The sequence below is a fragment of the Lissotriton vulgaris genome, chromosome 1_1 (genome assembly GCF_964263255.1).
Source record: "Lissotriton vulgaris chromosome 1_1, aLisVul1.2, whole genome shotgun sequence".
Taxonomy (NCBI): Eukaryota; Metazoa; Chordata; class Amphibia; order Caudata; family Salamandridae; genus Lissotriton; species Lissotriton vulgaris.
This window is the reverse complement of record NC_141685.1, coordinates 781,760,400-781,775,898: the sequence shown is the minus strand read 5'-3', so window position 1 is coordinate 781,775,898 and position 15,499 is coordinate 781,760,400. Positions and strand designations below refer to the sequence as shown.

The 15,499-nt window shown below is 46.1% G+C and overlaps 1 protein-coding gene across 3 annotated transcripts in view; it reads right to left on the bottom strand.

Annotated features, from left to right (window-relative positions):
• Window positions 1-15,499, bottom strand: part of LOC147747817 (dimethylaniline monooxygenase [N-oxide-forming] 2-like) — a 232,893-nt gene that overhangs the window by 175,425 nt on the left and 41,969 nt on the right. Inside the window, exon 1 of one of the 3 annotated variants that reach the window (XM_086956206.1) lies at window positions 1,350-1,372. The exons of the other annotated variants lie outside the window; for them this stretch is intronic. The gene's annotated coding sequence lies outside the window, so the exon portion shown is untranslated. Of the gene's footprint in view, window positions 1-1,349; window positions 1,373-15,499 lie in introns of those variants that run through there. 3 annotated transcript variants of the gene reach the window in all.

The window sequence follows — 15,499 nt, the reverse complement described above, 5'->3', positions numbered from 1 at the left end:
GGGCGCAGCCCTTTACGGGGCTGAAGTCTGGGGCTTTGAGAGGTTCGATACGCTCCAAAGATCTGAGAACAGGTTTCTGAGAGGGATAACTAGTCTTCCCCAAAGTACCCCATTAATACCGCTTGGCCTGGATTTAGGAAGAAGATCGCTTAGTGATCCTGCCCGACTAAGGCCTATCCTCTACTGGAGACGGTTGTGGATGACCCCTGAAATTAGACACTATGCTGAGGGGTTTTCTGCCTTAGTTAAATCAGACGTCTTTCATAAAATTACATGGCTAAAAAAGCTTAGGGACACCCTTGCTGAGCTTGGTCTCTCCAAACTTTGGGAAAATCCCTCTGGGGAAGTGTTCCCCAGTAAAACAATTATAAAAGCTAAATATTGGGATTACATTGACCAGAAGTCTTGGAGGAGTGTGACCTCAGAATCTATGGGGGGTAGGTTTATGGAATTCAAAATGAGGCCTGCACTAGAACAGTACTGGGACACTTTAACTGTTCCGATAGACAGGAAATTATTTTTCCAGCTAAGGGCAGGCTCCCTCCCCCTGAAGTCATTGACGTCTAATTGGGGAACTAATAGTAGTTCATGTTGCCCGACATGTGGCGCCCCCAATGAAAGTATAGCACATTTTCTATTCATGTGCGAGGGCTATGTAAACCCAAGGAAATTGTGGTTGGCACCTGTTTGCAGGAACCTTGGTGTCTCAAGCGGTGTAGAGGGGCTGAGAATTATTTGTTCCTCAACCGAACTGCCTATAGTTGTAGGAACGGCAAAATACCTGGGGTGGGCTTGGTCTATAAGGCGGAGGGCTCTATCTTCGAATAGGCCTTGAATCTCGTTTTCTTGCTTGTATGAATTGCATTGCTAAATCCCGAGGGAGAGAATTATGAATTTTAACTATAATATGTTGCTAAATGCCCGTAAGGAGTTTTGACTGTACAATTTTGTTTATGGTTAATAATGTGGTCGACTTTGCCTTTTAACTCGCATTTAGCTTCTGTATATTATGAGAAAGCTTATATTAATTTGTGGTGAATATTTTATGTGTTTATACTGTGTATTTTAAGCTGTAAATTAAGTGTTACTGTACGTTTAGAGCTTTTTAAAAGTGTAATTTTATATGTTTGTGCTTTTATGAGTGCATAACTCGAATAAAGCTTTTTCAATCAATCAATCTAAACAATTGAGAGAGTGCCTTTACATCAAATTGTGCCCTGCCACAGTGCAAGAAATTTTATTGCAACAATGTGAGTGTTGTCAAGCAAAGTGAGTGATTTCACAAAACAGTGAGCGCTAGACATGGTTTCGGTTCCTGTCTCCCTCCCCAGCGGATGGTGTTACCTCACCTGAACATGTGCGGTGGCGGGAACTGACGCAGGACTCTCTTTTCCGAGCGTTTCCACTTTTCAGAATGGTGCAGCAGAGAGTGGCTTTTATAAAACTGCCCTCAGGTAGCTACGGTGACACACTCCACCCCAGCCCATGTGACCAAGATCAGAATGGGGTGAAGAGGAGGTGTTGGGCGTGAACGCACGGTGGTGCTGCAGGCTGGAGGGCGGAGGGACTCGAAAGGCCAGTTTAAAACAGAGGGCTGATGGAGGACTGCTGGGGGCAGCCCCATGTATATCTGAAAGGAGACTCGTACAATTACTGATGGTAGAGGGAGAGCTGAGCTAGATCAGAGCCAAGGGTCTGATGCGTGAGCCGAGCCTTGTAAATATTTGGCATTTGAATCATGCAACAAATATCGTATAGAAATGTGGGAAAGTGTCAGCAAAATTTTTTTAAAAACTGTTGAGCCCCTAAAAGCTCGAGACAGGCTGATGTTTGGCTTTGGCCGGGCTCGAGGCTCACGTGGAACCTTGAGCCCAAAACGGCCGAGATTTCAATGGCGGCCATGTGGCTTAGTGACAAATGCTGCCCATATAACATGGGGAACCAAAGTCAAACCCCGCCCTGGGTCCCACATCCTATCAATTCGCCAAATCCCTATTTCATAAAAGAAGTCTAAAGTAGCCTGTGTTTGTTGGGCGGTTCCTGTATGTCCCTGTGAAAGGATTGAGGGAGTGTATAAAAGGCTCTCTGTGACCGAACCCTTCCACCGACCATTTAAAAACAGCATTTCCCTGTGAGCGAGTGGGACGCTTTGCTGATAGAAGAGCACTCTGCTGGGATTTACTTGCTTTGCTTTGGACTGTCTACCTACTGCTCGCGGAACCCGCTCCGCGGGTCCCGCATCGCGCTGTGTGACCAGTAGCAGCTTGGAGCTAGGAGGGTCAGCTGGGGGAGATTACTGACGGGGCTGCGAGCGGCGTGCGCTCACGGAGGGACTTCAACTCCCAGGAGCGCCTGCCAGCCCGGAGGAGCAACACCTGGGCCGCTCTCCCCGACCCCTCCCACCCTTCCACCGACCATTTAAAAACAGCATTTCCCTGTGAGCGAGTGGGACGCTTTGCTGATAGAAGAGCACTCTGCTGGGATTTACTTGCTTTGCTTTGGACTGTCTACCTACTGCTCGGGAACCCGCTCCGCGGGTCCCGCATCGCGCTGTGTGACCAGTAGCAGCTTGGAGCTAGGAGGGTCAGCTGGGGGAGATTACTGACGGGGCTGCGAGCGGCGTGCGCTCACGGAGGGACTTCAACTCCCAGGAGCGCCTGCCAGCCCGGAGGAGCAACACCTGGGCCGCTCTCCCCGACCCCTCCCACCCTTCTACCTGTTACTATAATAAGCCAATACTACTCCCGCAGCGCGGGAGAGCGCGCGGGGGAAGCCCGGGACAAGGGCGGGACCGTCTGTGGCCGTCCGGGGCCGCAGGAGGCCGGGCTGGGCCACCCCTTTAATATTTGCAGTCTTGTTGTTGGTCGTAATTGATTTGTTTTGTGTTCGCTCGGATCATATAGTTATAGAAGGTAGTAGGGGGGTTTGCACTATGGCTAGTATCGCAAGTACCTCTGCCTTGCAGTCTTCGATGGGTGAGGCTGAGACGGCAGTTATGGGGCCCTTAGATACGTATTTCAAACGCCTGCCACAAGACATCGATAGGGAGATTGCTTTGGCGGAAAGACGCGCCGGGCGAAGGCTATCGATTGAGCTTATGAAAAATCCCCTTGATAAGCATACAGGCCAAAGTTTCCCTGCATTGGTTACCCCGCTATCTTCTACAGTATTGCCACTTACACATGATACACAGTATGATATATCTGTATCCAATGAGCTACTGGGTACTTCCCCTGTAGATATAGTGGCTACTACTTTACCGTCAGAGCATTTAAATGGTTCTAATAGAGCACTAAAGGGGCAAAACGCCATATCTAAAGCGTGTGTTCAAGCACAGGCTATTAAGCCTAAATCATGCCCAAAGAGGAAAAGGGACACATTCACAAAAAAAAAAAAAACAAGTACAAAAACCAGCTAGGAAGATCAGGAAGTTGGCTATTAAAACACCCTTAGTCAATGTTCCTGCTGAGAACCCTAGTGGGGTAACAATTGGGGAGGAATTGGCTGTGTTAACAGGTGCAGAGAAACAATTGATCTCTGCATCACCAGTAACAGAAATAGACCCCATTACTTTAGCAGCCCCTGGGCAACCGACATCTGAACCGGAATATCTATTGGGCGTGGAAAAACTAATACGCTCCCTCCTAAACCCTCTTGAGACAAGACTTGAGAAGCTAGCAAAACAATTGGACCATCTTGAGCAGGCTAGCTTAGATAACTTCTTTTCAATAAAAACATTAATTAAGTCCCATAATAAATTGGGAGAGAATGGGTCAAAACATAAGCTAGCCGAGCGGGATATTGGTGTCACTGTGGTCGAATTGACTCCCCCAATGGTGAATGGTGTACCTACACAGCAGAATCAGGGTCAGAACAATAAGAACATAGCAGTACCCTTACCCTCTGTAAATAACTGTAGTTCTGGGAGAACAAAGACCAGCTGTACTAGTGCAATGGCTAAAGGTACAAAAGATGGCATTAAAAACTGTGCCCCAGCGATTAATAAAAATAGTTCACCCTTACCAACTACTATGGAACGTAATCAGGGTACTTTGATAGACACAGATAAAAATCTAGATAAGAATGCTGTTGGATCAAACGGGCCTCTTGCCTCTCAGATAGTAAATAGGGGAGGTCAGGTAAGGGATAGCAACACCACAGCCGGTGGAAACAACACTAGCATGGCCGTGGGAAATAGTGCTCCTTCGAGCCTTGCGGTCCAAGAACGATGCCCATCAAAATCATATCCCAACAAACCCACAATTCGGATTCCCCCGGTTCAACTCACCCCTGATTCCCACCCATATGTGGCCATTCTCACCAACGTCCCACTCTTATCGGAAGGTCAATGGGAAACATATGACATGTTAGAAAATAAAGTCATGCATTGGCTGCGGGTCAATAGACCCCTGCCAGGGGGTGTGGACGGCCTGATTATTGGGGTTAGAAGGGTCAATTGGATTGGGAACACTTTAAAAAAGCAGGGGGGTGAGTGTATCATAATCAACTTTCAAGACCCAAGGGTAGTAGGGTTGATTACGAAGCCGGGATGGAATATTAGTTTTGGTGGGATTGGGGTTGTAGACTTGATTTTTTTCTATCCCAGATCTGTGTTCTCCTATCCGGGGGGGTGTAATGAGTCAATGAGAATTACTCTGCCTCCCTTGGTAGAGGTCAGCTCCTTCCCTGCCCCTATCTTGCATCCAAATGATAGTTACAAACAGGTATATAACTGTGATGGTGGAGTAGGGTACACGAGATGGGGATGCTGACGGGATCCAGTTGAACCTTTGGATTCTGTTGTACAAATGGACAGGGAAATTATTGTGGAGCCAATTCTGTCATCTAAGGGGGATGCAATGTGTAATTTAGTAGAAGTGGTCCCAGAAAGGGAATATGGAAGTATGAGGGGGGTCAATAAGGTATGCCAGGACGACTGGGGGGATGATACCAGACCACCATTAAGTCTTGGTACAAATGAGGCAAATGTGGCAAATTGTGCAAATATTGCTATGGGAGAGGGTGGTGACTGTGAGATTTTGATCAATTCACCGGTCATGGTAGATACTGAAATGGGGATTGGCAAAGGTGACACCACTGGGAGGTTCCTCTCATGGAATATAGCAGGTTTGGCCTCCAGATTGTTGTCCCAAGATTGGTTAGACTTTGTTAATGGGTTTGAAATGTGTCTATTCCAGGAGACGTGGGCTTGTGAGCCTATCTATTTGCCAGGTTATCTAAATTTCTGTATACCAGCGACTAGGGGCCCTAGGGGCAGACCTATGGGAGGTCTAACAGCCTGGGTTAAGCAGAATTCCCAGGTCAAAATAAAAGTCATCGACCTATGCTGTAAGGATATACAATTATTGAGGTTAACATTAGGACAGGGTGGTGTGATAGATATCTATAATATTTATGCTAGGGGTTTAAGTGCTGGGAATTCTCCCACCCTTGAAGCTCTATCAACCTCCCTTGAATCCAAGTCACTTGGTAATAGATTGGTGGTGGCAGGTGACCTGAACAGGACTTTTGAGCCTTTGGAAAATACTGAACATCCGATAGGACAAGAAGAGGATGCTCTATGGGGCGTCCCAATCCTAAACCTTCCACCAGTGAAGCGGTGGACTAAGGATGTATTGTTATTGAATGCGTTATGTCTGGAGTATGGTTTGAGGGCCCTCAATGGCAGGACAAAAAGTGATCAAGGTGGAAATAGCACATTCGACAATTGGCATAGTAAGAGTAGGATCGACTATGTCATTTGCAGTCTTGAGCTATGGTGTGGCGTGGGCGACATGGAAATTGTGGGGAGAATAGAAAGTGATCATAACCCCCTCAGTGTTACCCACTCATGGTGGAGGGCTGCGCCTGCCCACCTTGTGTTAGGTAGTGAAATTGTACCTGTTATAGCTAACGATTCAAGAAGGGTGAAATGGCCAAATGTGTTGGCCAACTTAGCCACTGTGGAGCACATTAATCTGGAGGTGGATAACGCTATTGCCGCCATGGAATCAGTATACCCTGTAACACCGGGTTCCTCTCTAATAGCAGACATACACGACACATTCTTCCATTTGATAAAACCGTACTTTATTAAATCAGTTAGGGCAAATAGAAAACCTCCCATTAAACAGGCAAGGTGGTTTAACAAGCAGTGCAGGGCAACCAGACTGGAGCTGGGCAGGGCAATCAAAAGCAGGGATAAGGCTCTGATTAGCACTGCTAGGAAACAATATAAGGAGAATATTTGCAAGGCTAAGAAACTTTGGGACGAGGAATATTGGGAGGAGTTACTTGAGGCCTCTGGGCAAAAAGACTCAAGACTCTTTTGGAAAATTATGAAATGGGGCAGAGGTGGTACGCCAAACAATCCCGATAATAATGTTAATGAAGCTTCATGGGTCGAGTATTTCCAACCTCAGTATGCGGAGAATAGGGATATAATGGACATTGAACCAATCCCTGTGGTATTATCCAAGGGAGACTTATTCTCAACTAAAGAAGCAGAACTGGTAATTTCATCACTGCAGGGGGGGAAAGCTCCAGGGTTGGATGGAATTCCCTCAGATGTTTTCAAACACGATAAGGTCCGCTGGGCAAAATATGCGACTGTGCTGGGAAATGCCCTTGCAAAAGGGGCAAAAATCCCAGATGTATGGAAGGGGCAATTATAATTCCGATCTTCAAGAAAGGTGATCGGTCGCTCCCGGCAAATTATAGACCTATAAGTTTGCTGGCCACTATCCAGAAAGTGGTGGGCAAGATGGTGGTCGACAAACTTATGGCCTGGGTAGATGAAAACAATGCCTTATCCCCCTACCAGGCAGGATTTAGACGAGCTACCAGCACGGTTGATCAAATTTTTCGTTTCACTATGCTGCGGTGGGGGACTGTACTCTTTGGCGAGGGCAGCCTTTATGTAGCATTTGTAGATCTGAGGGCTGCCTTCGACCTGGTGCCCAGGAGTATGCTGTGGGGAGTCTTGAGCAAGATAGGGGTTCCACTTGAATTGCTCACATTAATAATGCGCCTCCACGAAAGCAATTTCGCTAAAGTCCAGTGGGGGAGGAATGGGGAATCATCCATCAATTTCCCAGTCGAGCGGGGGGTACGTCAGGGTTGTGCCATGGCACCCCTGTTGTTCTCCTTGTTCATCAATGGTATAGTCGATAGGATGTTGGATGCGAGGGTTGACGCACCTTCGCTGGCGGGCATCAGGGTTCCGATCCTGATGTTCGCCAACGATACTTTAATTGTGTCCAAAACCCCGGCAGGACTCCAGCAAGCCTTGAACATATTTGATATGTTCTGCAAGGAACGGGGTCTCGAAGTCAATGTAAATAAAACTAAGCTGATGGTCTTTGGGCAAAAACGCCAAGCCCAACCCAGGGTATCTCTGAACAGTATTAGACTAGAGGTAGTAAATGTTTTTACATACCTAGGGGTGGAGATATCAAGTAAATTTGGTTGGTCAAGACATATCGAGAAGGCGGTTTTGAAACATCAGCAGATTTCAGGAGCGCTTCGAGTGGAACAAGCAAAATCTAAAACCAGGCCTATTAAACCTGTTCTCATGGTATACGACGCAAAAGCCTTGGGCGCAGCCCTTTACGGGGCTGAAGTCTGGGGCTTTGAGAGGTTCGATACGCTCCAAAGATCTGAGAACAGGTTTCTGAGAGGGATAACTAGTCTTCCCCAAAGTACCCCATTAATACCGCTTGGCCTGGATTTAGGAAGAAGATCGCTTAGTGATCCTGCCCGACTAAGGCCTATCCTCTACTGGAGACGGTTGTGGATGACCCCTGAAATTAGACACTATGCTGAGGGGTTTTCTGCCTTAGTTAAATCAGACGTCTTTCATAAAATTACATGGCTAAAAAAGCTTAGGGACACCCTTGCTGAGCTTGGTCTCTCCAAACTTTGGGAAAATCCCTCTGGGGAAGTGTTCCCCAGTAAAACAATTATAAAAGCTAAATATTGGGATTACATTGACCAGAAGTCTTGGAGGAGTGTGACCTCAGAATCTATGGGGGGTAGGTTTATGGAATTCAAAATGAGGCCTGCACTAGAACAGTACTGGGACACTTTAACTGTTCCGATAGACAGGAAATTATTTTTCCAGCTAAGGGCAGGCTCCCTCCCCCTGAAGTCATTGACGTCTAATTGGGGAACTAATAGTAGTTCATGTTGCCCGACATGTGGCGCCCCCAATGAAAGTATAGCACATTTTCTATTCATGTGCGAGGGCTATGTAAACCCAAGGAAATTGTGGTTGGCACCTGTTTGCAGGAACCTTGGTGTCTCAAGCGGTGTAGAGGGGCTGAGAATTATTTGTTCCTCAACCGAACTGCCTATAGTTGTAGGAACGGCAAAATACCTGGGGTGGGCTTGGTCTATAAGGCGGAGGGCTCTATCTTCGAATAGGCCTTGAATCTCGTTTTCTTGCTTGTATGAATTGCATTGCTAAATCCCGAGGGAGAGAATTATGAATTTTAACTATAATATGTTGCTAAATGCCCGTAAGGAGTTTTGACTGTACAATTTTGTTTATGGTTAATAATGTGGTCGACTTTGCCTTTTAACTCGCATTTAGCTTCTGTATATTATGAGAAAGCTTATATTAATTTGTGGTGAATATTTTATGTGTTTATACTGTGTATTTTAAGCTGTAAATTAAGTGTTACTGTACGTTTAGAGCTTTTTAAAAGTGTAATTTTATATGTTTGTGCTTTTATGAGTGCATAACTCGAATAAAGCTTTTTCAATCAATCAATCTAAACAATTGAGAGAGTGCCTTTACATCAAATTGTGCCCTGCCACAGTGCAAGAAATTTTATTGCAACAATGTGAGTGTTGTCAAGCAAAGTGAGTGATTTCACAAAACAGTGAGCGCTAGACATGGTTTCGGTTCCTGTCTCCCTCCCCAGCGGATGGTGTTACCTCACCTGAACATGTGCGGTGGCGGGAACTGACGCAGGACTCTCTTTTCCGAGCGTTTCCACTTTTCAGAATGGTGCAGCAGAGAGTGGCTTTTATAAAACTGCCCTCAGGTAGCTACGGTGACACACTCCACCCCAGCCCATGTGACCAAGATCAGAATGGGGTGAAGAGGAGGTGTTGGGCGTGAACGCACGGTGGTGCTGCAGGCTGGAGGGCGGAGGGACTCGAAAGGCCAGTTTAAAACAGAGGGCTGATGGAGGACTGCTGGGGGCAGCCCCATGTATATCTGAAAGGAGACTCGTACAATTACTGATGGTAGAGGGAGAGCTGAGCTAGATCAGAGCCAAGGGTCTGATGCGTGAGCCGAGCCTTGTAAATATTTGGCATTTGAATCATGCAACAAATATCGTATAGAAATGTGGGAAAGTGTCAGCAAAATTTTTTAAAAAACTGTTGAGCCCCTAAAAGCTCGAGACAGGCTGATGTTTGGCTTTGGCCGGGCTCGAGGCTCACGTGGAACCTTGAGCCCAAAACGGCCGAGATTTCAATGGCGGCCATGTGGCTTAGTGACAAATGCTGCCCATATAACATGGGGAACCAAAGTCAAACCCCGCCCTGGGTCCCACATCCTATCAATTCGCCAAATCCCTATTTCATAAAAGAAGTCTAAAGTAGCCTGTGTTTGTTGGGCGGTTCCTGTATGTCCCTGTGAAAGGATTGAGGGAGTGTATAAAAGGCTCTCTGTGACCGAACTCGGTTGTATTTTGGCAGCATTTGGGATTTTATTTTGCATTTGATAAGGCATTGTGTTTGCAACACATTGCTAATAATGTTAGCATCATTTGGAGGGCAGTCGATATAAGGTTGTCTTGGGGCACAGTAAGGATCGCGTTTTGGGTGAAGAAGTCATTTACTTCTGTATATCTGGGTAAAGAAGATTGTGGGGCGGTGCATCTGTCCATAGCTTAACGGTGCAGTACTTAGGGTACATGGAATTAACTGCTGTTGTGAGACACATGTAGGGGTGTATGTTAAGGCATGGTATTTGTGACCTCAGGCAATTCCCACCCCTGATTTAACTCACTTTTGTTAAGGAAACAAACATTGGGCATAACTGTGATCAGTGAGATAACGATCAGTTGTTATAATTACAGGATTCACGTTTGCAGAGACTCTCCGCAGTGGCGCATCGGAGGAGACGCAGGGGTTTTCTCAGTTATCAGAGGTCACAGATAGGCCTGCACTTCACTGCTTCCGTGGGCCGCCGGCCTTGAGATTACTCGCCCAACACCCAGATTAGCTGGTGTGGCGCGGTTCCAGTTTCTGGGTGCTTACGGCCGGTTTTTGTACCCCAACGGTGCTCAGGTAAGGACCTGGACAGGTTTCCAGGTCAGGCAAACATTGTGAAGAGGCTCTCTGTGCCGGACATAATTTAGGTACAGATAATATTGTGTTCGCTGTGTTATTACCTATCAGTGCATAAGTTACCTTGCAATTGTTGCCTCAGGAGCTAGGGCCAGTAAACGTGGCGCAAAGCGTTCCCGCATGGAACATATGTTGGAATCAATGATGCGTAGGATGGCGACGATGGATAGGAGATGGGGAAAGGTAGAGAAAAGGGGGCAGAGTCTTGCAGAGCTCAGACAAAGAGTAGATGGGCAGAGTGAGGCAGCGGGCAGGCCTAAGCGAACCACAGTGCCCCCAAAACCCAGGGGGGAATTGGACCCACTCCCCAGGAAGGGGAAGAATCAGGACAAAGCCCCCATGTCAGGTCAGTCTTTAGGGGAGATTCCTTTGTGTGAGGGTCCCTCAGGAGTTCCAGTAACACCGGTGAGCCCTACACCAATACCAGTGATCCCTGCAATTATTTCATTGGTCCCCGCTCCTATACCAATGGTTCCTACGCCCAGTCCGGTGGCTCCCGCACGTCCCCACGTCAATCCCGTTGTGCCCACACCTAGCCCAGTGATACCGGTTCTGAGTCCAGTTCTCCCTATTCCCGTCACAGTGCCAACATGTATTAATCAGGTCCCATAGGAGCTAGTGGCACATATAGCCGCAGTTCTCCCTTGGCTAGGAAAGGGGGGGGGGGTTGCCAATGTCAGTGGGGGCAAAGGAAGTAGTGGAGGACCCGATGGCAGAGGCAAAGATTATGGCAGCTCCAAGCGGGACACCAGGTGAAGGGCCGGGTATTCCATCTCTCTCTCTCAGCCAACAGGGGTGGTTCCGTTAGCAGGAGACAACAAGGAGGTGCCAGCGACCAGCAGTGGACAAAACAAGGTGACGGAGCCAGCTGGAGTGGTGGCAATATGTAAGGAAGTGACATTGCCGTTGCTGGGCGCAGGTGTGCTACCCACGGGAAGGGAGCATTTTGCCAGACATGTAACACGCAAAGTGAAAGAACTGGTATGGTCTGGTGCTTACATTAATATTTTCTCCCTACTGGTGGATGATAGGGAAATTGAGTATTCAAGGAAGCAGAAAGATTGGATGCTTTCTAGTGAATGGCACGTGGAACTATTGAGATTCAGGATAGAGGAGAATTTGTGCAACTGAATTAGGGCCTTCTCTGTATTTATGGCAATAATAGCTGAGCGTGCGCCTAATCTGCAGAGATGGCTTGTTACCAGAACAGGATTACTATGTCTCATGACAAATATGGGGGCGTAGGGTGGAAGGATTATGACATGAATTTTAGGAAGGCCAAGGCAGTTGACCCATCACTCTCCTGGGACCGGGTCGACACGCTCTCATGGTTGGATCAGTTTGGGCCAGGGCAGCCGGTTAATGCAGTCCAACGGGTGAACAAGGGTCACACATTCCAAGCATCACAGACCTTTCGACCGCCCCAAACCATGGGCACAGCCCCTAGTCCTGGGACAGGGGGGGGGCGGAAGGTGACATGTTGGGATTTTAACAGACGGACATGCACCAGGGCCCAAGGCACTTGTAAGTTCAGATATGCATGTTCTATCTGCAACAACCCTTCTCACCCAGAATCTAAATGCCTCAATAAAGCAGGCTATAGGGGAAAGAAGAAACAGGATTGAGGGGGGGACACAAATGGTAACACATTCACCCATTGACGTTATGGCTATGACTCCTTGGTTAAACAGGTACCCAGATCATGCTACGGCTAGCACGTTACATGAAGGGTTTTTGTATGGCTTCAGGATTCCTGCATTTTATTACATGGGGACACCGGAGTGTAAGAATCAGCTTTCTGGAAGGAACAACCCGGGGGTAGCAGCTACAAAAATTGCAAAAGAATTGCACTTAGGCAGAATAGCTAGTCCTTTTGATCACATTCCAGTTCACAATTTTGTTGCTCACCCCTTGGAGTGGTCCCCAAGAAAGAGGAGGAGGAGTTAAGGTGGATTCATAATCTGTCAGCCCCTAGAGGTAATTCATTAAATGACGCCATCAATGAAGAAATCTGTAGCGTGAAATATGCCTCCTTTGACCAGGCAGTGGATATGCTAAGGGTTCTGGGCCCCAGGGCCTTGCTAGCCAAATCTGACATTGAATCTTTCGGCTGCTATCTGTACACCCTCTGGATCGCCACATTTTAGGCTTTAGATTTCTGGACAAATTCTACATGGATATGTGCATGCCCATGGGTTGCTCTGTTTCCTGCGCTTACTTTGAAAAATTCAGGTCATTTCTGGAATGGGTTTTTAGACAGGCAACAAGGCACCAACATGTCATGCATTATCTTGATGATTTTCTCTTTTTGGGGTTAGCGGGCTCCCGGGAGTGTGCTTGGGCATTGCAGGAATTTTGCGTGGTCATGCATGCCTTCAGGGTTCTGCTGGCGCCAGGGAAAACGGTGGTTCCAGCAACCACAATAGAATTTTTAGGCATCGAATTGGACTCAGTACATGGGTGTTTCAGGTTACCTAAAGAAAAAATTGCTAAACTCAGGGCAGCACTGCAACAATGCTTGCACTCCTACTGGAGGGCGTGGTTAATTGATAAGGATCTGACACCATTTAGCGACCTTGCCATATGCCCAAATAGGATACGACGAAAAGTAATTACTGTATTATTATGATTCATATTTTAGATTCAGATAGGAATACCTTGTATTAGAAGTATGTTAAGGTTAGCCAACTGATATCTGTATATAATAATTGTAATCAAAAGTCATGCAACGTTTTCTGTGTAGATGTGTAAATATTGTTTATTTCAATTTTGTTTTGATTTTATGTTTTAATAAATACGGCCGGGGGTTGTACGACCCCCGCCTCCAAAGAACCAAAGAAATCCCTCTCATGTCTATTTTTAATAAATGTTGGTTGAGCACAAGGGGGGGGGGGGGTTTGTCGATAGTCCGTGGCTATAATGACTTCCTTCTTAGTTCAATCATTGTTAGCACAGCGGAGCAGGAATATGTCTAATTTTTCATTCAAACTTATTACTGTGCCATATTTTACCACTATGTTTGTTGCATGATTTACATGCCAAATAGTTTCTGGCTCGGCTCGCGCACCAGCGCTTAGAGCCAGAGCCAACTCTTGACTTGGCTCTGGCTCGACTCTTTCATTCACTTATTGGCTATCCAACCTATATGGCTACATTGAGAGGCATTTATTAAGAGTTATAGTTTTTAAGCATGATCTTAGAAACATTCCTGCCTCCTGCACCTGGTGACAATGTCATTAGTGCACTAAGAGATAACTCAGTTGACATCTATCTGTACCCTAGATGTGACCTCGATTCTTCTTAGAGATAGAGCAACATTATTGTCTATCAAATCAAACATAAGATAGCTTTTTGTACAGCGCTCACCTTGCACTCACATTTTAAGGCGCCCTTTGCAATAATGAAGAGAAAAGAGGCTCAGTGAGATAAAATCTATGCCTAGGATCGCACAGTTTAATCAAGCGGGGAAGCCAGAGCCTGTTTTTCTGGTTTCACATTGTGTAATTTAGCCACTGAATGGATATCTCTATAACGTTCCTGTGGTACATCAAAGGTCGCTGCTTTGTTAGGTTTTGCCTGCACAGCACTTGTGCTGTGCTTGCGAAATCTCATGTTTTTAATATATCTTAAAAGGGGGCTCTTATCCGTTCCCATTTCCAATTAATGTGTTCATTCACTTTTGTGCAGAACCTTTTTTTGTTAACTTCCTCTGGATGTTCGATACTTCTACCAAAGGTGTGCACACATTTTAAGCCCCCTTCACTGTCAAGATAAGATCTGTTCCCATTGAAAAGGCAGACAATTTCTAACAGTTCGCTGGAATGCTTGTTACTTGGCTGTGTAATGCAGATGCTTTAGCCTTAGAACTTTTGTGGCATTTCCTTTTCATGCCTCAGTACTTTTCTTTGCACTTTGTAGGCATTATCAGTCAATTTTTTCAACGTAATCTATTTGGTTATTATGATCAAATTCTAAAAGTTGTAATAAACATTGCAGGTTAAAAATATAGTCAATATACACGAGATGTGCTATATTTTACTACTAAACAGGCAGCCACTATTGCAATTACATTGCCGACAATAGGGTCATGATTTGAATGGCGCAGCAGGCTCAGTCGCACCGGGCAGGAAAGCTGTCAGAACTCCTCTAAACCTATAGGGGCAGATTTACAAGCCCCTTGCGCCACTTTTGCGTCCCTTTTCCAATGTTAAAAGGGGCGCAAAAGCGGTGCAAGGGTTTGTAAATCTGCCCCATAGTATTTGACTACTAAACAGGCAGTGACAATTGCAGTTACCTTGCACTTAAAAGGGACTTGATTTAAATGGTGCAGCGGGTGTTATAGCACCAGGGCCAAGGGCCCCCCCTGCTATACCCAGATTATTTCTAAAATTAAAAACTAAACAGGCAGTCAGTCACACGTGCAGTTAACTATCTTGTAGACAACAGGGTCGTGATTCCAATGGTGCAGCAGGTGCACTGGCACCAGGCCCAAACGTTGTGAGAATTCCTCTAAACACAAATATTGCAATATTTAACTACTAAATAAGCAGTCACACATGTAGTTACCTTGCAGGCACCATGGTCATGATTTCAATGATGCAACAGGTGCAGTAGCACCGGGCCCAAAGTTGTCATAACTCCGCTGAACACCAAATATTGCTTTAACAGGCAGTCACAAGTGCAGTTATCTTGCAGGCAACATGGTCATTATTTGAATGGTGCAGCAGGTGCAGTTGCACCAGGCCTAACATCTCTAGGGACCCCACTAAATGCAGAATATTGCTAAACTTTACTACTAAACAGGGAGTCACAAGTGTAGTTATCTAACAGGCACTAGGGCCAGGATTTCAATGGTGCTGCAGGTGCAGTGGCACCGGTGCCAAAAGCTCTAGGAACCCTTCTAATTACCAAATATTGCAATATTTTACTACTAAACAGGCAGTCACAAGTGCAGTTACTTTACAGGCAATAGGGTCATGATTTGAATGCTGCAGCAGGTGCATTGGCACCAGTCCCAAAAGTTGTAAGAACTCCTCTAAACACATAATATTGTTATTACATCAAATAATTCTATTATTTTCCTCTTTCATTTCATTTTTCAAAATGTTGCTATTACTTCCCACACTATACGACT